The sequence below is a fragment of the Drosophila melanogaster genome, chromosome 2L, assembly GCF_000001215.4.
Source record: "Drosophila melanogaster chromosome 2L".
Lineage (NCBI taxonomy): Eukaryota > Metazoa > Arthropoda > Insecta > Diptera > Drosophilidae > Drosophila > Drosophila melanogaster.
The window spans coordinates 11,904,045-11,928,917 of NT_033779.5; the positions used below are offsets into that span (position 1 = coordinate 11,904,045).

General features: G+C 39.7%; 1 protein-coding gene across 2 annotated transcripts in view; it reads right to left on the minus strand.

The window, feature by feature from the left end:
• The window catches only part of Pde1c (Phosphodiesterase 1c), a 114,417-nt gene extending 89,889 nt beyond the window's left edge, over window positions 1–24,528 (minus strand). Inside the window, exons 1-3 of one of the 2 annotated variants that reach the window (NM_001144348.4) lie at window positions 24,499–24,528; window positions 21,498–21,684; window positions 7,642–7,664 (exon numbers count right to left, since the gene is read on the minus strand). The gene's annotated coding sequence lies outside the window, so the exon portion shown is untranslated. The remainder of the gene's footprint in view (window positions 1–7,641; window positions 7,665–21,497; window positions 21,685–24,498) is intronic. The other variant, NM_001144344.2, reaches the window with a different exon arrangement.
• Window positions 24,529–24,873: the final 345 nt, after the last annotated feature.

Below are 24,873 nucleotides of genomic sequence, written 5' to 3' on the forward strand. Positions count from 1 at the left end.
ATATATATATCATTTATTTATATGGCTTGTGTAAAAATAAAAACTATACAAATTATGTCTTAAATAAATATTCTGAATTGAGTAACAGTGTTTGGTACATAACATATTTTTTATGTCGATTTTTTAAATTTAACATATAAATATGATTTTTGAGCACTCTGATTCTCTACATATCTTATCAACCAAAATAGCCTTGAGTTCACTATTGATTACTATGTGCATATGTTTTGCTTATCTCCTGCAACAGCTGATTAAAAAGGACCACTTTTAGTCTCTTAACTGCCAAAGCTTTTCACCACGCAAAGCTCAGAAACTCTTTAGTTTAGCTTTCACTACGAGCCGCAGGATGGCGCCTCTCAAAATACCAAGTTCCTTTTGGTTGTAAATCTGAAGGCATTCTTTTGGTTAGTCCCTGCGCCAAGGATATATTGACAAATGTTTGGTGTAACGCAGACGAGTCGTGTGTGATTTATAATGCTACTGCAGACACGACAAACGACCGAGGACAGCCGAAAACAAAACATATACAAAAAAAAGAAAAAAAAAACCGAAAAAAAAGATTAGGAAAAGTTAAAGGAGTCCTTGTCTCCCAACATTCTGCAGGTGTTTAGTTATTTATGCCTTGTCATCCAAAGTCTGCATTCCGCATGCTAAATAAAGAAACAAAACAAAGGCTCCTTACTGAATGCGAGCAGACATCATCGGAATGGGTTTTTTTTCCTCGGATCAGCCATAAAGGATTTGACCCAATCCTCTACTCACTCACTCTGTCCCATTTCTCACATTCAATCTGCTCTGCAAGTGCCGAAAATGCTCCAATAAAAACATTTATTGGGTGGTCGTATAAACGAGATTTGAGCAGCTGCCTCAACTAAGTTAAAGTATGTACATTTACATGTTGATGGTTTGTTTTTCGAAAAATAATGTCCCTGCTAAGATATGCACAGTTCTAATTGAAAAAGTTGTCAGGGGGAGTAGTGTTTTGTGATCCATAATTAAGGGAATGCCTTTCAACGTTTTGAGTAGATTGCATTGCAGTGAAATTACTATCAAATGAATATGAAAACATCTTAATTGATAACTTGAATGTTTTCTGACATGCTCTTAACACATATATTTTTAAAATATCTGAATTGTTGGTATTCGTTTATGTTGCAAACGAAATTTTCTATTTACTTTGCTCACGTATACAATATCATTTTACGACATCTAAATATTCGTTGAATATTTTTTGATGCCTTAAGATTCATTTTAGGTTTTAATAAATCGTACAGACTTAAGGGGAAACAAATATTTTTCCAAATTTTCTCTCCCACATTTTAAATATCTTACATTAAACTACATAAGAGCCTTATATTCTTTCATATAAAATATTAAATATTATTCCTTATAAAAATAGCATTCCCCAGAGAAAGTTTTAAATTAAACTTTTTATCTGCCATTTAATAGCTTTCTTTGTTGCTTTGTGAGCCACTTACTCTCTTTCTAGTCTTTTAAATTGCAAATTTCACGGCAAATTATAGTTCAAATTTCTGCAATGGTGTCCCACTTCCCCGATGGTCTTAAATATTGTGGTTGTCCCTTGCCATATATCTAGCTGGATATCAAGTCTCGCATGTTGGCCACAAGTCAAGTCGAGTTGAGTGGAACTGCGTAGAGCGGAATGGATGGAGTCTCCTCGGTCTCAAGCTGTGCTATCTGGCCCACTGCCTCCACTGCTTGTGTATTCCACTAGAAGACTATCCTATCATGACATTTGAATAATGTGAGCACATTTGGCATTTTATTTTATCATCAGGCATTTGCTGATGTGCTTACACATCTGTCCCGCGCTCCTTTACAACAAAGGGAAGCATCATCTTCTGATGAAATTAAACTGCTCCCGTTTTCGTCCTTGGTCCTTGACTTGAGTTGCTCAGCTTTTATTTGCCTTTACTATTAAATTCTCATTCATTTGTCTCATCATTTCGCTCACGCCCACAGGGCGGATGTGGAATGGGCTGAGCTGGCCATCTTCGCTCTTCTGGTACCTACTTTTTTTTTAGCTTCTGCCATCCCATTAGGGGCGTGGTCTAATTACAGCTTGGAGAACTTTTTCATTGTTGCTGCCGTAAAAGTGAAGCTTGCAACAATTCTTTTTTAGAGGGCCATAATTTTCGGTAAACTTTCCAATTAGAAGGTTAAGTATACGCAGCGTAGGCCAGACACAATTTTCCTCTGGCTTGACGCAAAGTTTTTCAGCAGCTCCTTATTATTACCGCCTCTTTTGCCTTGGTCGGTTTTTGCTTTTGCCAGCTCTTCATAACAATGCATTGAAATTTTGATTGCTACCATTAAAATGCAAGCGCAACTCGACGCTTTTCCCCAACAACTGCCACCACCCACCACCCACCACCCACATGGCAGCGCATAATGAGCATTTCATGCAAGTCCCGTAGAGCGCAAGGTCAGCCAAGGACGACATCACAATTGTTGCTGCTCTCCGGTGCTCCAGGTGTTATTGTTGCTGTTGTAGTTGTTGCTGCTACCGCCCTTAGTAACCGCCGCTGTTCGTGTTTTTATAATTTGCCACAATGGGCCAACGAGAGCTGCGGACCCAGCAGCAACAGCCGCAGCAATTAGAGCTCGGAAAAGCGAAAACAAAACAATTTGAAAGAGGAAAAAAGGCGGAAAACAAAAAAAGTGAAACACCAAAAATGTGCAAGACAAATTGCCATGCCAGCTTGGGCCGGCCAAAAATAATGCGAAAAGACAACATGCATAACATAACAAGTGGTCAAAATGTTGCACAAATGTCAAAACACTTTAAAAAATTCGGAAAATTGTGAACAATGCTTGGACAAAATATTTATAAATTTATTAAAATAATTGTATAATTTACATAGTAAAAAACTAGCGCGTATCGACAACTAAATGTATTATAACCACAACACTTCAAAAAATGATCATGTGAATGTTATATATTAAATTATGTCTTTAACGTTATAATTTCCATTTAGAACTATGGCTGCTTCTATATAAACATTCTGTCAAATTCACTTCTATTTTGTTTTATAGTTAGCTGACAACAGTTTTCCAAAACGACTCCATTAAATTATGGGTTTGCTTTCTAACGAATTTTTACGGAAACATTGCAGTCTCTCCACTCGAAGCAGAGTTGCGGAAAAGCCCAGATTATTTTTATTTTCCTTCGTTTTGTCCTACCGTTGAGTGCATCAAAATAGTTTTCCCCCAAAAAAGAGGAGCGGAAAAATGTGGACCGCAACAGGCACTTGTAATTTGCTTTTGCACCAAGGCAAAGCGAATAAATCAATAAAACTAAAGCATGGCCAGGCATAAAATGTTCTCGAGGCAGCCATGAAAAACTCTTGGCCCGAGACATGGATTTGGGTTTTGGTTTGGGTTTTTCGTTTCTGGTTTCGTTTTCGGTTTGAGACGGTTTCTTGGTCTCGATTCTCGATTCTCGAGTGCCCACTTGGATCAACCTCGGGGTTCGCTTGAGTGCATCCGCCCACAAAAGGCGACAGCTGAAAATTATATTCTGGGATTTCAATGTAATACAATGCAATCCAAATATTGATTTGCAATAATTGTTTGTTTGGCATTATTGTTATGCGAGCTGATTAATGCGACAAACGGACAAATTACAAGCACAGCCGGTCGGATGTGCTATGTATTTATTCCCTGTTGGATTTCTCCCCTCAGCACGCCACTGAAGTGCAAGTCATTGTGCCACAATATTAATATAACATTTATGAGTCACTTATTGTGCGCTCATTATGTAAACGGCCGGTGGATGGGGTCAGGGGTCAGCATTAACCAGCAAATGACCCACACAGCTGGCGGCATTGACCACACCGCACCACATCCACACCCACTTTTGGTTGCATTTCTATGTTTGGCCCACATTTGTCGCCCTATTGCGTTATTGAATGCACAAATTAGCGGAAATTATGCAACGATAATATTGGCCGACTGTTCGTGGAAAAGTCGATTCGGATTGCAGATTCCTGGCGTTTTAGCTAGTTTTGCCATTTCCAGCGAAACCGCAAATGGTTCAATATTTCGCGGAAACAGAAACCACTGGACGATAACTTTTATTGGACAATGTCCGTGATAACTAATTTGCAATCATAAGAGGATTTATCAGCCGTAAGAGGATAACAAGGCTCACACACATATATACATATATGGTTCAAAGGGCTAACTACGTAAACGTTGTTATACAATTTAAGTTATGTAATACGGGTACATGGGGGATAAATGTTGATTTTTTAATTACCAAACTTTTCGTGGAATTTTCTCATTTAAGCACGAATTGTTTCTGCAGCTGACGAAAGCCATCAAGATTGTAAAATAGAAACACAATTAGTTTAGGGATAATATCTTAAATATAAAAACCAAAAAGGAGTATACAATTTGAGTTATTTCCATTTATAATGTAATATCACCGTGTTTAATTTTCTCTATTTCAGAAAAGAGCGCCCCTGGTACAAAAATAAATTAATATTGATAAGATTTTACAATTTCAGAAATTGATAATGTTAAAATTTATGCCATTCAATGTCGTACTAAATATTTCGTGGTGTCCACTTTCAATATTCATGGATGTCTGCGTCGCTTAAACGAGTGCCGTCCACAACCATCAGCCGGCCGAAATGTGACAGGGGGCACAATGATAATGCCTTAATTATGCAACAAGGATTCCCTTTTTCGTGCCACGAACATCACATAAAATACCATAAAAGCCCGGCCAAGTGCCATTGACAGCACTTTTCATGGGGCCAGGAACAGGAAAGAACAGAGGACCCGAGCGTTAAAATGCTCACACGTATTACCCTGGAATGCCCAAATATATTTCATATTTATAACATAATTCGATATAATGCCCTTAGCGGTACACCAAAGCCCACCGCCTCTATGGCTCGTCATAAAAACCGGTCAAGCCATATAGACCAAACAATTTTGCGGCCACATTGCGTATGCCAACAACAAATGCCCACGCTGACCACAAACATCCAACGGACGTATCCTGGCAAGTTGGTCGATGGAAACCGGGCCAGATAGCACACAAAAGGCCAACAGCAAAACGCACTTTGCCTACCGAGGCATTAACATCTGTTGTCAGCTATCTCGGCTCGAACTGCTTTGCCTACATACACATTTCTACTGCCAGTTCCTGGTGGTAGTTGACCCCACAAACGAGCATAGTTTCTATTTATAGAGTAGCCTCCATAAATAATCGGCATAGCTAATGGATTTCGGATTTGGCAAATATGCCAAGACATCCACAGATTGAGGCTGCCTTCAGTTCGCTCCATCGAAATTGCTCAGCAACTTCCTTGGTCAATTCTGGGCAAATAGGACTGTTTGCAGAGGGCTTAAAGGCAAATCAATTGACAACTGGAGCAATTTCAATATATTTGAATGCGTCCTAATGAAGGCCATAATGACTGTGGGAAAATTAAAACAAAAGACGTACTTTGTCACGTAACAAGTGAAATTAATTTACTTCCTCCAGTGTAAATGCAATGAAAAACCCTAAGCACACCATAAAAGTAACTATTTGAATCTAAGGAAAGTTAAAAGTGGAAGAGAAATGTGGCTCATTTAAGAACGCAATCCTATAAACAACTGCTACCATCTGTAAGGTGGTATTCTTAAATTAAGTTGGGTGCCTCCTGGTTGAGTGATGACACTTGCCATTCATCAATTCAATTTGTTCGCATTTCCATTGCTAATCCGCTCCACAATTCCGGTGGGGAAAAATGCAGTTTCCTGCATATAGATGGCCAGGTGAGGAAAAGTAAAACCTCTTACCACTTGTCATTTCGGGCTGAGAAGAGCTGTGCATAACTTGGGAGCTCGTTTTTTATTAGACGCTCCTTCGGTTAGCCACCCCATGTGAACTTGAGCTGTTATCCTGATCCTGATCCTTGGCTGACTTTCAGGTTCATGCCAAGCTCTTGGCCCTTTAAATATGCTAATAATTTTCAACGCTGCTTTATTAAATTTCTATGGCAACCGAGTAAAATGAAATGCTCCCCAAAATGACATAACTTATTTAGCTTTCGCCTGGTGCCGCCGCTCAAAATTAACGCCGTCGAGCGAAAGGAGCGGGGGATTCTCATGATACACCCGGAAAACCGGAAGTCGACACACAACGCCCCCCTTTTTCCGAGTTTTCGCCAACTGTCGGTTTCATTTTATGGAAACGCCCAGGAAAGTGGCTTTCGCCTTCTCTCCTTTTTCTCGCCTTTTTATGCCAGCTTTAAAATCAGAATTGTGTCGTTAAAGCGAGAGGCACTGAAGTTTAATGCAGAAATAATTATTTTATTTTATGTGTGGCAGCTTTAATCATTTGCCATACGGAAAAATCTCTGCTGATGCGGCAATATCTAGTTTAATGTGCCGGAAAAAATGACTGCACTTACGATAGTTCAAATATGTTTGTAATTTAAATTAAGTTAACTAATGCCGAAAACGATTTTTAATCGTCTGCACGTTTTTGCCATTATATTTAAATAAATGATTTATTTTCGCGCATTAGAATGGCCAAATATTATTAACATAATTATAAAAGTAAATAGTGGTCAATTAACAGCAAATAACGAGTAAATATGTCATGTTCCTTAATAAAATAAATTAAAAACAAACAATAATGCACTGATACTTTAACTTTTTGTTTGCAATGATAATTGATGCCATTAATTGGACAGGAAATTCGCACGCACACAATCGCGACGATAAAGCTGTCATTAGTGACAGCCAATAATGAAGAGAAAAGAATGCGGGCCAATACAATAAGCCGTTTAAAACCATCTGGTAGGCTTAAATGGCAATGATTATGCACATTATAGATTGACAGCCATTGTTGCACTTTTGTTTGACCACGCGCAAAATCTTTATTAATTACGACTTCGGAGTCAATTTGCCGATGTCTGTTTGCCCAAACGGGAAATGGATTTTGTGGGGGCCCAAAGCTCATCACCTGGCCCACATACTCTCATAAATCATAACTGCCTGCTCCCAGTTGGGGGGGCTTAATAAATATTGACACAGCGGGAACAATTAATCACGTGCGCCACAATGTTAACGAGTAGATTTTTAATTATAAAAGGCAAATATTCTCACACAGAATATTCGCCTTCGAGCTTAGCAGATAGATATTTAACTAAAGATTTAAAACAGTCCAATTATATATTTATATATATACAATACTTGGCTCGAGGGTTGGCATTCGAGGCTTTCTAAAACGATACAGTTTAAGAAACCAAGTTAGTTCTGTTGTACTTGGTACTTGTACTTAACCAGGTAATGTGTCCTTTAATCTTGTATTAATATAAATAAATATAGTTAAAATATTACTTAAAGGTTTTAATCAAATGAATTGACTCTTCAGAATAATTCGAGCTCAGAGCTTCATAACTTATGGACTCGCCAATCTCACAGCCAAATGCCAAATGCAGATTGACGTTGAAAAATGATTTTATACTGGCTATTTATATATGCCCATGTCGGGAGCAGAAAGTGAAACATTCGTCAGGCGTGATAAATATGCAAATTGTTTGTCTGTCCCTTTGACCCTTAAAACGGGTAGCTCACTCGATCACAATGGACAGCAAAAGGGCCAGGACTTACCTATCTTCGCCTTTTTCCGTCGCCTGCAAGAAAAGAGAATGGTAAAGGAGTCGATTAGGAGGGCAAGACAGAGACTTAAACGCTGCATAAACAGGATTCACATACATGCATGAATATCAAATTATGGAGAACTAAAAGCTTAGCAGAAGCACAAACAGAAACTGAGATTGAGATTGAGATTGACCGTCCGAAGGATGAAGAACTGCTCAAGAGATGAGCCTGTTTGCGTTTACGACACTACCGCCCAAAATGTTGGGTATCTAAGCCGATTGCCAGGACATCTCGACTTGAAGAGCCCAAACTGGGACTCCCACACACTTGACTTGCATATTTTTGCAGCTTATAAATATTATGTTACGGCTCAATAAGCTTATGGGTCGAAGGACCTCCTAACTTTGCGCTGATTGTCAGCCATTAGTCATTAGCATCCTCTCCCGCAAATTTCGCAGATGAAGTGTGACTCGAGTGGCCACTGATGGATTGATGCTGGGCATCTCTCATTTATGACAACCAAACATATGTGGCATTTGAATCTGTCCGCCAGGTCGTGTCCTTAATGGGTCTTGGCCAACTCGGATAAAGATATTTCCGAAAACTTGACCCAAACAAGCTGAGTTGGCTAATGAGGAGTGGGTGCGGCTGATCGGCCAGGAGTCCTGCTGAGGTCAGAACGAAAGTTCTTGGCTGGCCGGCGTGGTAATGACACTCATTAACGCAGCCCAAGGGGAGTCCTTCTGGACCAAGGAGTCCTTGCTAATCGTCTTGGCTTTTGCAGAGTTTGCATAATGCCAGCGACCAGACAGCGTCCTTTGAATCTTTTTGTGTGCAAATTTTTATTTTTAGAACAACTTTTTCCAGCTTCGTTTCTTGGCCATTTTCCCCTTAGCGCAATCTAATTATGGGGCTGTGAAAATTCATTAATGCCAGTATAGGAGGGGCATCGAAAAAGGAGTACACTCAAAAAAAAATGCTTTTTAATACTATCTATTATACTTTTAAAATGCAATGCACTTAAATCATTTACAATGGTACTTTTTTAGATTTTTAAGTATATTTAAAAAATTTTTTTTTAATAAACTAATTTTAGGTATTGACATTATTTTCTTAAGTGCACTGTCATACAAAATTAATTATCCATCAGAATTAGCGGCGGATTTTGCTTTCGCCTTGTCACTTTGCATATTTTCACGCCAGTTGGCCAACTGGCCATTCGGTTGGATTTCCATTAACTTTGTCACACCCAAAAGCCCTGGTCATCAATAAAAATTTAATGATTGCGTTAAGCTGCAGCTGCCGCCTACTCACACACACACGCACAGACTCACGCAGCGGTCCTGCAATTCGATTAAGTTCGCACATGTACATGTATGCGAGAGAATCCTTTTTCCCTGAGGGCGAAAATTCTGCCGAGTGTGCAACATTTTGGACGAGGGCAGGACCCGACATTTTAATGAAGTTGTAATGAGTCGAGGGGTATTCGCAGGTCCTGGCAAACTGCAGCCTTGTGAGCACCCCTCATCCTGGCATTATCCTGATATTGGGGCACGCAAATATTTGCAGATATAAATTACAGACATACTCGTTTCTGCGTGGCAGCGACAACGCCTGGCACGTTTTACGTGCTTTGAATTTCAAATTACACTCGCTTTTTTCCATCATTTCGTTTTTCTCACCCAAAAATATGGACATGACTGCTAGGTCACCGGAGGTGGGGTTCCAATATGCGAGGTTCCAACGAGATCTACATTTCACTGGGGGCTATATAGCCATATGAATGGCTTGAGAATGTAATGTAATGTTGGGGCATAAAATTAATGGATCGCATGATAACGGATACCGTTATTGTTTTTAAAGCAGAAATAATTGAAATTAAATGGCTCAGCAGTATTTATATCTGTTAATAGAATTTAAGAAGCGTTTTAGGCAAGTTTAGTATAATTACGGCAAAATGATTATCTTTGGGTGTGATGAGAATGTTTAAAAATATAAAATATATCTCTTGTGGGTCACTTTTCAAAAACGATGTATCAAAATATGTACTCCTTAACATGGAAATAAATAACTTGGAAAGGCGTTGTTGTAAAACATATTTTCCAAATAAAACGTTATTATCTCATCGCTGAATTTATTACCTTATCTAAATTTTTCCCCATGGAGCACTAGAACGATCTCAAGTTTACATGTTCTTTCCCACAAGACACCGCAGATTATAAATCAAATCAAAGTATTGGCAAAGGACCTTCCACCACGACGCTTTTTGGGATGACTATGACAGTGTCCTTTGCGATTTTCGGTCTGCACACTCGAGTGTAAGTGAATTAAAGCGAGTCACAGGCTGCGCACATTTTCGTGGCATACTTTCGAGGGCTAGGTAATTGAAATTTATGCATAAATTATGCGCATAAACGGACACGGCAAGGCAATAAACAAAAATAAAAATGTAAAGTGCTGAATTTTGTTGGGGAGCGAAGAAGCAATTTCTTCAACGTATGAAATTTTGATGAGTTCGCCGGGAGAGGCGGCCGTGTAAAAAAATCTACTTGTCCCTCGCTTACTGTTTCTGTATTATTTAGATGTTTTCCCATCCAAAACAATTTGTTTGCTCCAATTAGGCTCCAATGTATTCGAGGCGTTAAAGCTTTTGCAATTGCCGAGGATTTCATTTGCTGTTCATGTTTCGAGCGTTAGAATCGTGGTACAAGAAATATGCAAATTCTGTTTCTGGCTGCATGAATGCGACGGCACAGTTGCAGATATGCATCTATGGGATTGTTACCAGCTCGGTCTAGTCCTTTTCGTCCTGTTTCTCTTTCTGCCAACGACACGTTGCACAGTTGACTGCCCCGAAAATTGAGCAACGTCCGGGATGGCAAATTGTATCAAATGGCCAAACGTCAGCACAACTGCACACTATGGAATGTATCTTTGTATCCGATGCTGTATCGGCTTTTGCTTCCACCAGAATGTCTGCCTATGTGTGTGCGTGTGTGTGTGACAGTGTTGGTGTAATGACTTCTCTTTAACATGGAAAGCATATTGTGGGGAATCCCAAGAAGAAGGAGGCGACTATATGGGTTACATGGCGAAGGGCTGTCAGGCGCATTTGCGATGCGCTTTATTTAAATTACTCAATTTGCTAGACAATCTGCTACGGAAGTGAAAATTAAGTACAGATGCTGGGAAACCGGTAGCGCCCAGCAGCCCTATCCGATTTCCCTCGTACACTTCAGCCCACAGACAATTCAATTTAGTGGAAAGTTTTCACTCATATGTATATAGGAAAAACTTTTAAATTTAGGTTGCTCAGCGAAGGATGTCAAGAGTTCACAAGATGGTCACAGATACGACGTAAAATAAAGTACGTATTATATATAGCGAAAGGTAGATACACGGGGCCAAATTGAATGGAATATGGAATTGGAATCCTCGTTAAACATTTGCATAAATTCAGGACCGATTTACTAATGCTTAACTTTAGAAAAAAAATATTTGTAATTAAGTATACAAGAAAATATAAATATAATATATACATATTAATATCCAAGTAAAAACTACAGCTTTTTTATTCTTTTTGCTTGGCAACTGCTGAGAACTAATCCATCTGGGAACTCATCCAAAAATTAAAAGAATTTGATAACATTTTTTCTGAGTGTATGCTTGCACTTACATACTAAATATCCGTTTCTATATAGCTTGTGCTTTTGTAGGTTTCTTTTTCCCCCTTCCAAGTAGCAACTGTTCTCCTTCCCGCAGGTGTGTGTGGGTGTGTGGGTGTGTGTATGTGTGTGCTCTCTGAGGCGGCTTAAGGCGCTTACTCTGTCACCTGGCTAATACAGACACAACTTACCCACACCCACACCACCACCACCACCAACACTCTTTCAAGCCACTGTGGACGTGTGGGATTCCTTCCCTTTGAAGAGGGCACCTTCTCGGAGGCACTCCACTTTACCTGGGCCCTGCTGTCTGAGTGCTTTTCGACCCAAATACGCAAGGCGTTTGCCATTTTAAAACAATGTTACGAGCTCACCTCGGACGTTGCTGGTATTTTCTTATTTATATGTGTATTGGGAATACTGGGACACGACAGCCACAATGGCAACGGACTAAATCAGATTCATTTATTTTTCTAAATATATATTTTTGGCAATTTTGCGACTTTTCAAGACTGCAAGCCAGCAAATTTTTTTGAGCTGTAATAAGCAGCTTACGAAAAACAATCTATAATACAAAGTTTTGAAGCAGTTGCTCCTTCACCTGACAGTTGTTATAAATTGGAACGAAGAAACGGAAATGATAAGTTGGCTAATGCGATGAGGAATTTCCGTAATAAGGTCTTCTATTTGCGGTCCGTCATGGTTTTCACTAGTTATAGAAATGTTTAAACTGAATGTTGGATACATGATTTAAGAATTTAATAAAAATAGCTCGAAAAAATTCGAAAAATAATATTATTCAAAGTGCAGCATTAAAAAAAATCATCATCAGAACGACTATTGCATTTGACCACTTACTTCAGATGAAATCCCCAACATTTCTGAGCAGCTCCCCGTCTAATCCAGCACTTGCAACCCAGCAAAGCTTGAAAACTGAGATAAATACCCAACCAGGGAGCAGGAACAGAAACCAAGTGATCTCCTCGAGAGCAGGAGCATAAATTGCAGCTGGGCCAACTCAATCATCCGACAAACATTGTATGTACGGAGGAGCGACGGTCGAGATATATATCTAGCAAATGGTGAAAAAAAAACACTTTTGTTGTGTTTTTATACGCTGCTCTTGTTTATAGCGCATTTTGCTGAAACAAAGCAGCCTTCCGGAACATTGCACAATAAAATGGCAGAGCAACAACAGCAGCAGCAGCAGTAGCAAGTTGCAAACTCAAAAATAGAGCACCGAAATAGGCGACAAACTGAGCCAGTCCTTCATCCTCTCCTCCTCTAACATTTTATTCTCGGACCCCGCAAATTGATTTTGATAACATGACACCGTTCCCGCAATCCCCATGCCCCCCGCACCACCATCGCCAAAAGTGAACTGGATGAAAGGTCCTGCGGCTGAAATAAAAAATACGAAAGTAAACGCCACATTTTGTTTTACTCGTCACTTGTCAGGCAGTAAAAGCAAATTACTTAAAGTTCATTGCTTTAAGCGACAGGGCGGACATCGGGTGGATATATCTACAATACTGCTCCATAGGGGGTGGGATCTGGTACACCCATTCCATGGCTATTGTGATGGGATTTGATGGCAGAGTGATGGAATGGACGATGATGGGTGATGGACGATGACGTCGGCTCGACTAAACCTTCTTCATCCATTTCATTCGATGTCGCCGCGTATGAAATACGGTGAGTCCATGACAAAACAACGACAATTGATGGTTTTATGCAGTGTTATCTTATCGAAAAATGTCTATTACTTTGGCTTTGGTGCTTTGTATGAAACGTACAGGGAATATTTGGAAATTAGTAACATTTAAAATCAATAAATGTGGCAATTAAGAGGAGCACACCATTTATTCCAGTTCAGAAAGCCCAGGACAATTAAATAAATTAAGGGGAGAAATTATGATTGATTGAATGCTTGACCTTGTTAACTTAACATTTTGAATTACTTTGATAAAGTGTTATTCAAGACAAACTACAACTTCTGTTAAATTGCACAATCCTTTTAAAATAGTAATCAATCTAAAGTAAAAATTTTTCTATATAAAACCAATTCCAATCCATCAAAATTTCTCTAGAATTTTTCAGCTATGGCAAAACACGAGTGAGTATATTTTGATTTGATAAAATTGTCACAAAATGTGAAAGCAATCTGCAATTGTATTTGATCAATGTCAAAGCAGCGATTTTTCTACTTTTCTCGCTCAAATCAAAGCGAATAGATGAGCAAACTCACTCATTGAGTTGGTGAAATCAAAACGAAATTGATTGTCAGCACTTGACACAAGCATTTGTATATATATTTTTATACATTTTCCCTTTTTTGCAATTGATCGATCAGTGGTGGAATGGGTCCCAAGGACATCAGCTTGACCAGCTTTTGGGAAACTTTACATAGATGATTGGGCATGGTGACGGGGCAAAATCCTTTTGTTTTATTTTCCTCCTTTTTTTCCGTCGGGGGATTTTGGCCTTGTCCATTTGGCTGTCAGGTCTAGTATTTCATCCCTGTTGGGCATTTTTATTGATCCCTCGGGAGTCGGGACACCGTTGCCGATTTGTGTTTGACATAAATTATGTCAATCGCTGGCAATTTGTTGGGCATTAATGGGGGAATATGGGAAGTGTCGCGCTTCGATAATAGGGAACTGTGGGTGTTCGGTGACCTGTCAACTGCATAATTAAAGGACCAAAAGGCGCTTAGTGTCGTAACACAAAAACTGTGTCATGGCGAAAACTTTTTACGGCCTATTTTTTTTTTTCACAAGTACTTTCTTTCATTTGCACCTGTCTTGCCGTTGTTTAATTATGCAAGAGTAGGCGGCGTTTGCGTTTGCTTCTGCGGCCAGAAGAACTTTTAAAACAATGTGCGGAGTGGGAGTTCTTAGATAAAAGTAATATGCGTAGAGCAAGTTTAAATGAATTTTCCACCCAAAACACCCACTCAATCACACACACACACACATATAAGTACACACGACTTGGAGGACAGAGACTGAGAGGGCTGAAAGCCAATAAATCAATGACAAGCCCAGCGAAGAAGGCTGGTAATGGGAATGGATGGGTGATGGGCAATGGAGAAGCCCTCGTGTGGGCGGGGAGGGGATGAAAAAGTTCAAGGCCGTAATCCCATTTGATGCCGCCACAAATACGCCAATCATGTCATACATAATGTATGACTCGCTCGACCACAGCTGAGGGTATCCAGAAGCCACTGCAGAGGAGACAATTTAAATGCCCAGCCAATTGTCTGCACATTATCGACAACAGGTCTACGACAATCTCGCAACTCAATCTCGCTTTTAGCCAATTACCAAATTTCACACGCTTGAAACCCAAAACTATATCAGCACAAAAAAGAAAAATCAAAAAAAAAAAAAAATAAAAGAAATGGCAAACTTTTCCCATTACCCGGCAAAACTGGGAAAGTGCTCGGCAAAGAGCGTCAAGAGCCTTGAAATCGAAAAGCCAACACCAAAAGCCCCAAAAGAAGGATGAAATTTGTTATATCAGAATTTGTTGCCTGGCTTCCAAATGGAATCACAACAAACTCTAATTGAGTTTCGGCCGAGTTGAAACGATTTAAAATGGTAGAACAACAAGACAGCCAAATGTTTGCAGATAAAATAAAATACAACGCAATTTGCCAAGCAGATGTTGGCCAAAGGTGAAGAGTAGATAAACAAGAAATCATGTGTGCCTAACATAAATATTGAATAAATTATATTTACAAACCTATTATTGAGTCCTTAGAAAGTATTCACCGGAAATGGAATTTTGACGCAAAGGTCAGAGACAAATGAAATGTAGTTAACCAGATAAAAAATTTGTCATACATCATCGCGAGAAACGTATTTTTAAGAAATTACCTTCTTTATAAAGTCGAATGATTAAAATGATTTATTCAGGCACAAAAAAAACTGCGTAGATTTCTCATGATTTGCTCGTTTCAATCGGAATCAATAAAAGTAATCAGTCAAGGCAAAGCAATTAATGAACATCAGCCAACGAGGCAGCACAAAAATACCAAAAACACTGATTGTAATGATAGACAATGGAATTGGTTCTCTGGATCGGTGGGAAAAACTCCCGAAGGGTTTTCATACTTGGTTTTTGGTTGCTGCCAGCTAACTAACCAACTGCGTGCCGCACTCATTATAAATAATGCATAAGAAATCGATTTATTGACTGATATTTAGCGTTTCAGTCTACTACCAAAAAATTTCCCTTCACCGACTGACTGAGGAAGGGTCACATAATACATTTCGATATATACATACATATATATATAAAGCCAACACACAAAAAAGGGCACCGAACGCCTAAAAGTATGCCGCCATAAAATGACAAAATAAACTAAACACAAGGCGGCGAAGGAACAAGAAATGACCATTTTATGAAGTGTTTAATGGATGTTAAGTGAGTGTGCGTTAGTGAGCCTCGTATGGTTGTGTTGGTGTGGTTTATATGTGTCAGTTTGTTATCTATTGAACGCTTGGCTGACCACAATCCCAAAAAAAAAACCAAAAAGACTAGACAAGACCAAAGGCGGAATAACTTTGACTTGGATTTGCTTTTTTCCCCAACCTACTTTTCTGCCACTGCTGCTGAGGGAATTAAATTGATTTTCTGTGTTTTATCGGTTTCGACATAATTGTAAACCAATTGATTGGGTCACCACAAAAAGGAAAGTGATTCATTTGCATCAATCGATGAAAAACAACTTGGCCTTTAGCTTCTTTCTTTGACTGCTTGTTAGTTGGTCGTTTCATTTCAATAATATGCTTATACTAACCTTAAATCGTTGTGTGTAAAGAAAATATAAGCTTCCAACAATGAAAACAAATATTAGAATCACGGTTCGTTTAAGATTTTTATTTATTTTGCTTTTCAGTTTGCTTGATTTGTTTACTATTTGTTGACAAGGGTACAAAAATATGTAGACAAGGTTTTGTAATTTGGAAAAACTGGTAAAATGTTTAAAAAGGTGAATTTGAATTTTGAATTTGGAAATCATTATCAGCAACTAAGTAGCTCAGCTTTGTCCATGATGGTTCTAGTTTTTAGGTTTTTATTTTTTCGATGCTATTTAGTAAATCAAGTTGCCATGGTAGGAGTGTGTGTGTGTGTGTCTTCGACAATACATATTTATCTGCAGAAATCTGCAACCTTCTGGTCACATTTAAGTGCTGTGGATGGAGAATAACGGCAAGCGAAGAAGAAACTAAAGCAATCCCATCAACTAAAAAGCATCTCAACGTGTGTCCGCACACACACTCGCTCACACGTAAGTGAGAGTATCTGTGTGTGCGTATATCTTTGCCTGCGTGTGTGTGTATCTCAAATGAGACTGAGGCAACTAAGGCGCTTCTAGCTGCAAATGGCAGCACTTAAGCCCACCCCATCCCACATATACCATTCCCATTCCGAGCCAGCGATGACAAGCGCATAAAAATGGAAATGAAAATGCCAAAGCTGCTTTTCCTGATTCGCCCTTCCCCTAGCTAACTCACCCCTCATCGCCATGCCTGCAGCTCGGATTGGAAAATGACAAATTGCTAGTACGCTGAGCGTTAAAATTATTGCGGCCTGATTGCATTAGTGGCCATGAAACCGTTGATTTGTTTAACTACGTAGAGTCTAGCCTGCAGGCGACACGGATATGGTTAGGCATGGGTTACTTTTACGGGTTATTGCTAACCGGCAGGAGCGAATAGCCGCCCAGCCAAAATGGCGGCCAGGCAATTAATGACATATCCAAGACCTTAGCGTCGAGGCCACAGCCACAAGGTGTCCGACGACAGCCTCATCCCCATCCTTATACTCATGCCCATACCAATCTACATCGGAATACACATCCACGGCCGGAAAATCCTCGAGCCACGCTGACATCTGATTCCGCCGAGGGCAATGGCAAAGAATATACAGAAAAGTAAAAGGTTGAGGAAAACAAGAACTGCAAAAGTAAAATACGTGACATGTGTTTATTTCTGAGACTTTTTTAAGGACGACACGAAGTTCGGTGTGCTATTAAATAACTGTTTCGAACAAATGCAATGTTTACCAAGTTCATGGGACTAAAAATAAGTGCATGGTATTTGTTTAAATGCCATGCATTTACCTCAATGACATTTGCATAACAAAGCTAAATATTGTTGTTGATATAAATATGATTATATAAATAAATAAGAGCCGAGATCATGAATTAATAATTACTGTTTAGCCACTCTATAAACCATGTGCAAATTTATGAATTAAGTACATACATAATTAACCATAAATAGAAAATGTTAAAATGATACATAAATGGAAATTTAATATCTAATTATAATATATCCAACAATGGATTTGAAAACATTTACGTAAGTGCAAACAACTGACCTTAGACATTCCTTAATTTAATTGCTCTTCAATTGGCGTTTACTGAACCGCGCAAAAATATTTGAAAAACAGGTGCACAAACAATTTCATGAAAATCCCACATGTGCACTTAATTATTATCCTAATTGCCTGGCTACATTCTTGTTTTAAAGTTTTCCATGTGGAATAACACGTTACCTAACCAGCTACCGGGTGATATTTTCCTTGTGGCGCCATGGCTTCAAGGAGACCAGATTGAAAGACTATTCCCCCACATTACAGGTCCCTCCTTCCTGAACTCATCATTCGCCTTTTTGGTCGCCAGCAATGCAAGTGGCCCATTTATGGCAGGCCCAGCAGGCCTTTTGACACGAGTGTTCTGTAGCGGATTCGGAATGGTGTAGGGTGGGTGGCTTGGGAAAAGTGAATGTGGAAACAGTTTCCACTCAGGAGATATGTTTAACGTGGGCAAATGTGAGGAAGGCGATGGCAACTCGTCTATTTTCGCCTTGCCATGTTGCATCCTCGAGTGGCGGCGACGGGCATGCTAAGCTCACTTTTGGACCACTTGATGATGAGGGACATCTCTCCTGCCCCATCCACTCCATTTTAAAGACCCCTTTTCCAAATAGTGCTGCCCATTTGGCTTAGTTTTAGTTTTGAGTGCAATCTGAACGGAAACCCAACTTATCAATACAAAAAATTCAGCTAGCTGCTAGGTAAACGTCAAGGTAGTTATCAACGAGATGTATAATTTTATAATTTTAATAATTTTTTAAAAATTACTAGCTGTTAAAGTGCACATTTTAGCTTCTTTTTTTTAACAGCACTGCATAGCGCATGGTGTTAAAAAATTTCACTGGTGCGAAAAATACTTTTCGCATAATTTCCAGAGCAAGCGGGATGGGACGTTGGCAAACAGCTTCAACTTGTTAACCTCCTTTTCTAGCCAGCCAGCGCTGACTCTTTCTATTTTTTTGCTCCATCTCTCTCTATTACTTTGCCGCTGGCATTTACATGGACAATCTACGCCCACTTAAGCGGCGCCTCCATTGTTGGCCGCTTTACCGAAACGGAAGAATGAAAACAAAATATTTAAGCGCCACATTCCCCTCGTTCTTTTTCCCATTTCAATTTGCCCCGCGCTCTCGCCACCCCCGCTTCTTGTGAATTTTCAATTAAAAGGCGCTTTTCCCGCATTCACACATGACTTTTCCGCCGCGCGAAATTAACAGCTCATGAAATATGCCCTGAAATGTATGCATCGCGCCATTGTTGTGAATCTCGTTCTGAAGAGCTTGACTCGTCCTTGGATGCCTTGAAATAACGATGCCAGCCCCAAAGGCGACAATTTAATCACCTGCACGCCAAGAAATAAAGGTGGGAAGTCATATATTCTCAACTCTGAAGCGAAAGTCATTAGTTGAAAATATAAATAGATTCATAAGGCTAGCAGAAGCATCCTTTTTCCATCTCTGCGATTCACTTCCTGTCCGCACTAGGTTTTAATGAGCCCCTCAATATGCATGACACACAGCTTAAATGTGTAATTGCGAATGCGAGGCACCACGTGTTCTCATTACCAAGCATAGAACAGAACAGCGGCATCAGCAGAAATATTTGGGTAAATTGACGACATCGTTGCGTATACGTAATATTCTCATGCTGCAAGTGCCACTCCATGCATACAGTCTATGAAAATGTATTCAATTTGTTGCTGCTCTAGATAAATAATATTCTTGAAAATCGAAAATTTCAGCATTGAAGGGAAGTGGAAATATTTATACAACCCTTTCTGGGAAATCGGAAACGATTTATCAATGGAAATTGGGGTTAAAAAAAAAAGACGATAAAAATCGCTTTTAAGAACTCTCCATTCAGCTGGTATTGAGCGTGAATATATATGTTATATATATATAACACATATGCCACACTCTCATTCCCATACTGACAGCTTTACAAATTTCAATGCATTTGCTTGGCACTCACTGCCATTCGCATTCGCATTCAGAACTCAACATTCATCGTTCGACATCCCGATTTCATTTCATTTCGAAGATGCGGGCTATTGTGTGCGCAAAAGTTTTCGGGTTCTGCAAAGTCTGCGCTTAAACTATCATAAAATAATCACAATGAGAAATCAAAAGTTTCTCCGGCTGTGCCAGGTCATATAATAAATCAGACGGAGGCCTCCGCCACTCACATGCATAATGAAAATAGTCGAGGAAAATGGAAAATTCTCGGCACAAGGGCAGAATGTAGAAACTTTTCTGCGCTTTTCGCTGAGAGCACAAAAGTTCAAAGGGCCTGCGAAAGGAAAATACACCCATACCCAGCAGTCTGCGCACCTGAGGCTCAGTTTCTGGCAGCAGGTGATTAACAGATGCAAAGGGCCAGCGGGCCAGCGAAATCCATTCATTTGTTATTTGTCCAGATTTGAAAAATGATTCAGCCTTTGCCTAATACGTTTTTGTTGATAATTAACTAGCGAACTAGGCGAAACGAAGTGCAGGGTGAGTCTTACGGAGATGCGCAAAATTCTTAATTGGGGCATTGCGCAAAAATAAACAAAAACAGCCATTGAAACACAGTAAAACAGTAAGTAAACAGGAAGGCTCAACTTAAGAATACCCTTTAAATATTCTGTAACGCTTTCTAATCATTTATTGTATAATACATACTATAAATAAATAAATCATAACTAAATTAACCTTTTAAAAACTAGCCATTTAACATATGGGTATTTTTATACCCGTTACTCTATCAAAAACTCGATAATCTAACAGGTTAGATAACAGTTATTTTAAGTATGTAACAAAAATCCCCTAGAAGTACAGGGTATTTGCTGTAAAGAAATGCTTTTCCCTGCTTCTTGGTCAGTTTTTGCTGTTTTGCATACCGCGCCAGAAACAAATCAAAAGTAAATTGAGAATGAAAAACACTTTAAGAAACGCTAAAAAGTTAACACTTGTTTTATGTACTTTTATTAGTACACAACTTAAACGCCAATTAGCAGCTGAGCTAAAATTATATTATGATCTTTTTGTTCGCTAAACTTGTTTTCCAATTGAATGATGTATACAAATAAGAAAAACCACTGCGTTTCACAATATTTTATTTGTGTATTCTTTCTGAGTGTATTGCTTTCCACCAAGTTTATTACGTTTAAAATTTACGTTGTTTGGGTGTACCAAAAAAATCACAAATTTAATTGATTTTCCAAGTCTACTGAGTTGTTTCTTCGAATACATTATGTGGATTCAATGTTTTGGGTAAACATTGTAAATATTGTCTGTTAATTATGGCTGTGATTTGTGGAAGGTGTGCTCTTGAGTAGAAATTTCAATGTTTTTGATATGGAACAATGCCCAAATGAAATACTCATAATACTTAAGTCAAAACATAATATTGTTTCCATGTTTAAATAAGTAAGGTGATGTTATTTCTTCTACATTCCCATCGCTTAGACAAGTACAAACTTCAAATTCAACTGACTATTTGAGGCGTATGAACGACTCCTTTCAACTTTTTATTAGATCCATTGCAAGTGCATTAAAACTGTGCCAAGTGCAGGACGAGACAAGGAGAAAGTCAGGCCGACGCCACCATTTTGTGTGCTGGAAAGTGCCAAAAACTATCCTTGACTCGCATTTGCATTATGCATGACTTTGCATTGGTTTGGCTTGGCTTGGCCTGGCCTGAACTGGCTTTTTGTTCTGTTTCAGATTTCCCATTTGATCTGGGGGTTTTTCGTAGGGAATGTGGATTTGAGATTGAGAAACGACGCGTAGGGTAAGGTCATCAGTGCTTCCATTCCACTTTACTTACTCAGCTTCTCGACGGGTTCCGCTCTGTGTGCTTTTTGCCTTCTCGGATTCCGCTTAAATTGTAATTATTTGTTGGCTCCACTGCTTGCACACAGTTTTGGTATTGCGTTCTGTCCGCCAAACTTAGGGCATTTGAAAAGTGCTGTGATTTATATGCCTACCCAGTTGGTTACGACTGTAAAATCCGACTTTGATTTTGATTGATTGCAGTTAGTATATTGTTAGTTATGAACGCGAGCAGCTGCCGAATCGCGAATCATTTTTCGACAGTCGTAAACTTTTACTTTGACACATGCCGGGACTGCGCAATATTAAATAAGCACCCCAAAAACACACACACAAGCACACACCACTCGCACACTGGGAAGCAGTTAATATATGCCTGTATCACTCATACGTCACGTTGCCGGTTTTTGTTTTGGATATGGAAAAAATAGGGAGGGACAAGCGGCGGGGACAGTGCTTGACAGCGGTCAGGAAAAGTAGCTTTTGTACAGCACGTGCACTTGACATTAAGTGCCGCAAGTTTCCCAAAACCAATAACCCCAACTCCCGCAGGTGGGGGACGCCCTTCAGTTTTGGGAGAAAATGGGAACACAAGCGAGCTGGTCCAATAAAAATTCAAAGCAGGCGGCAATCAATGACGTAGGTAGTGGAAGGAAACAAACAAAACAAAAGTTCTTTAAAATTTGTTTTCCTGTCGCAATTTGTTTATTAACATTTCCTTAAGTAAAAATAGGACAGAGTTTACGTAGCAACAATACAAATAAAACTTAATCATTTGATAATCAAATTAATTCCACAGTTCCAAATTCACTTTCACTGCCTTGTTCAACACATAAAATGAATACAAAATGCTACAATAAAATATTTGTTTATGTCTAGATCAAAGGTTTGTCAAATATTCCATTGGATTAGTCAATAACCTTTTCGATTAGCTGCCCCCCTACCTCTCCTTTCAATCGCATGTCGTGTCTGAGCGCCGAAGTACAAAAGGAACGTGGCATTTCCGCGTCCTTGATGGCGATTGTCAAGTGCGAGTTCCCGGATTGCCCCGCTTCTTGGATTTTTGCCCTGGATTGGATTTTTTTGCCCCTTTTCGCTATCCGCCCCTCTGAGCGTTACTGTTGCCACTTGTGCTGGGTTTCCTTCGAGTGGCGTCGCCAATCATCGAAAGTGAAGTGTCCAAAAAAGAAAGTGCCGAACACAATGACGGAAATGGAGGGGTTTTTTTTTTGTGGGGGGAGCTGAAGTTGAGAGGAAATAGTGGTGTAAGCGTTGGCCAACTTCCTGCCCGGTCAGTTAACCTAATGACCGGCATTCATGGCCATTTCCCTTTCGTGACGTCTCAAAAGTTGGACTGGCCCAGGCTTTTATGTGCCTTGTCTTTTGTCATTTATCATAACTTCGGACGTCCCTGCCACCAGAAACTCTTTCAATTGTCCAACGGAAAATTTAGTGGCAATAAGAGCCAGACCTTCACGATTGGGTGGCAACTTTTGTTTATGGCTTCAGCCGAAGAGGAAAACAAATTCTAAAATTAAAACATTTTCCCATTGCGTTTTTCGGGCATAGCCCGACGAAAAATTGTCAAGTTATGTCGGCAATGAAAAATTATTGCATAAATTAATTACGCCGAGGTACGTGCCCCGGCAAAGGTTCGACTTGAAAATTATTAAGAACGTGCCCCATGCGTCGTATGTGGGCGAATGAAGCCAGTTTTGAGGTCGGAGGTCGGGAGCCCATGGCGTATACGTAATGGCTGCTGCTCCTGCTCGGTACAATGTGTGCGTTTGAGGACAAGCAATTAACCACATGTGCATTCAGGTCGTGCGGTTCCTTTGCCCTTACTTTTACCTGGAAATTAAATTTCCGGCCTCGCAAGGCGCACTGCATTGATTGTCTGAGCAAGTGGGCTCCCTTCCACTTTTCAAATGAATTTCCGCTGAAATGGCGTGGCATCGTTGATGGCTTATATGAATTGTTTATCGACAAGTGAGCTGTTTAAGATGTTCTATGCACACCCCTTCTACATTATTGATTAATTCAACGAATGCCACGGCTTCTCTCGTTGGGTAAGCTGTTATAAATAAATTACTTGACAATTATTCCCGGGGCACATTTGGTTGGAAATCCAATTCTCACATCAATTATTAACCGTAGGAAATTTCGCTGTAAATTGCGTATACGCCGTGTGGCGCCTGTCTGATCAAAAACAAATCCGTCAACACAATGCCAGCCACGTTGACAGCCTGCCAACGCATCAAATTAACTTGCGACATTAAAAAAAAAGAAAACAATTGAAAAACAGAAAAATATACCAACAATAAGAAACAAATTCAAGAGCAAACACAAGTCACACGGGGCCATCCATCAGAGTCCAGGACACTTGTTCTTTTTTTTCTCCCCTGTCAATCGGAGTACCGAGATTCTGGCAGCTTTGCCGCCGCGTATCTCTTGTTTAATTTAATTAAATACATATACATATAAACATATATTTTTATCCGATGCGAATCTCGCTGCACTTGGATTTCACTTTTTATGTCTTTCGCTGGCAACAACAACAGCAAAACGCTTAAAAATAGCCGCCCGTTGGCCAAGGACAACTTATGGTTATTTTTGAAGCCGTACAAATTTCAGCAGTGGAGGAAAACAAAAGGTAGCCATTTCTTTAAGTCGTTACTGCTGTTGTTTTTGGTCTGACATTGAAAATACTTCGATTTGAATAAGTGAATAAGTATAGCTTTTTAGTTTCACTGTCCAAGTTTTTCGTTTTGTTACATTTCCTATTTATTTTTCTTGCACTTTTCTTTTTTTTTTTGTAATTTGTGCTTGCGCTAGATTTATCGAGGATTATCCCTCACTTTTGTCACAAGCAAACTCACACTCGCACACACACACACACACACAGGCACTTGTTCTATTGTTTTTCACACGTTTCTTGAACGGCCTAGTGTACAAGTAAGGAAAATCGAAGCGAATGGGAAATCCGACGAGAGTACCGTTAGCTGCAATGGCTTCCAAACAACTGAATTTCCGCCAACGCTTTTGAAAACATTTCTTGCAAGTTGCGTCCTCGGTTGCGGTTCGCGCCATGTGCTCCGAACTTGTTCGATGCGGCATTTTCATTGTTGTGTTTTGGGTTCGAAGCGAGCCGATTGCATGAGCCGAAGCGGCTTTTTCCCCATTTTCCACCAGCCCACCGATCCACCCAGCGCCACATCCGAGCCAAAGATGCTGCAACTCGCATACAAATGGTCGAAGCCCGAAAGAGAGAGGCCTGCTTGGTGGAAAACTCTGGTTGGTAAGCGTATTTCCACACGAGGATTGGGTCTGAAAAATTGCTTACAAATGGAAATGAAGCGTGTGTGTAAAGG